This window comes from Austrofundulus limnaeus, unplaced genomic scaffold (genome assembly GCF_001266775.1).
Source record: "Austrofundulus limnaeus strain Quisiro unplaced genomic scaffold, Austrofundulus_limnaeus-1.0 Scaffold63, whole genome shotgun sequence".
Taxonomy (NCBI): domain Eukaryota; kingdom Metazoa; phylum Chordata; class Actinopteri; order Cyprinodontiformes; family Rivulidae; genus Austrofundulus; species Austrofundulus limnaeus.
The window spans coordinates 1,813,158-1,814,558 of NW_013952465.1; the positions used below are offsets into that span (position 1 = coordinate 1,813,158).

General features: G+C 37.0%; 1 protein-coding gene across 1 annotated transcript in view; it reads right to left on the reverse strand.

The window, feature by feature from the left end:
* Positions 1–1,401, reverse strand: part of slc25a47a (solute carrier family 25 member 47a) — an 11,998-nt gene that overhangs the window by 7,796 nt on the left and 2,801 nt on the right. The gene's annotated exons all lie outside the window — the stretch shown is intronic.

Here is a 1,401-nt window from a genome sequence, read left to right on the forward strand (position 1 = left end):
ATTTATAATAAACCATAAACCATAACTTTATTCTCACCCACAAAAAAAGAAAGAAAAAAGAAAATCTAATCAAGCAACACAATAACCTGATAACAAACAGAAACAAAGCTGTCAACTCCTTCGCGATGAAGCGCTTCACTTTGTGTTGTTTCAAGCAGCTTTTCACACTTTTGGCCACAGGGTGGAGCCAAAGAGAACTGTGTTGAAAGCTTTGAGTAATGAACCCTTTTTCAAAGCAAGCTTCAGTGCTTCAGAAAAGCTTCATTTGCTCATCACTACCTTTAAGTATGTGGTACTAAATCGAAAACATGTCTGATGTTTTTAAAAGTGACCTCAGTGTGAAATGTCATTTCATGTCTTTTTCTTCAGCGAGGCACAGGTGAGCAGATTGATCTTCCTAAATCTTGAAACTCTACACGTCTTTAGCTACATAACATATTCCAGACGCTTTGTCTTTGTTCTTTTAAATTTCCATGACTGACAATCCACAGAAATAGGGTACATGATAGTAACATTGGTTTTAGACTGTATGGATACTAAAGTTACGGGATCGATATATTAGTTTTAGATAATTTTTTTAAATCGGCTCTGATCGCGCAACAACTTCAGAATCGACATGCTAACACGTAGCATCCATGTTTAGCTACGTCTGTAAACAGCGCGCTGAATGTGACGTCATGTCATCTTCAGGGCCATGGAGCGTTCACACTGAAGTTTGATGTAGGTAAGTTGCATTAAAAATAAATATAATGTCAACCTCCACGATAATATATAATGTCTAAAAATCCTGCATGTCATTTTCAGCAATTATGTTAAAAACGTACATTTAGGATATCCTAAATTTTGAAATCAGGTCAAAGTTAMCTAAAGACAACAAGAAAGTTGCAGCTGTGTACTTAAAGGGGGCCTTTTATGCAAAATTCACTTTTTTAAGGTTTTTTTTAACTCAACTTTGGATATGTACTTCTTAAAAAAACAGTCCTAGGACCAAAAAAATGCACCCAGGGGCATATTTACTGTAAGTAAATGTATTTTTAATGTATATTAATGACAAGTTTTATACTTACGACATTTTGTGATGTCACAAGCCGTACGACAACCCACCGGAACCTGCGTTCAGCCCCTTACCTAGCAACCCCTGGGTGAGACTCCACCTCCTTAGTATAAAGAGCTGTCATGGTTGTTGTTGTGCAATGAGCAGCTCATTTCACAACAAGTCTCCAATAGGGCAATGGGTAGAGTGTTGGACCAGAGAGCAGGAGACCACAGTTCGAGRCCGGCACGGATACAATTTAATTATTTATTTTCATTAGTTATGAACACATTTTCTCATGTACCTCTATTGTTTAGCTTATTAAAGCCTTGTTAAAGCCTATTTGTTCGAGTTTCTGAGGTATTTTG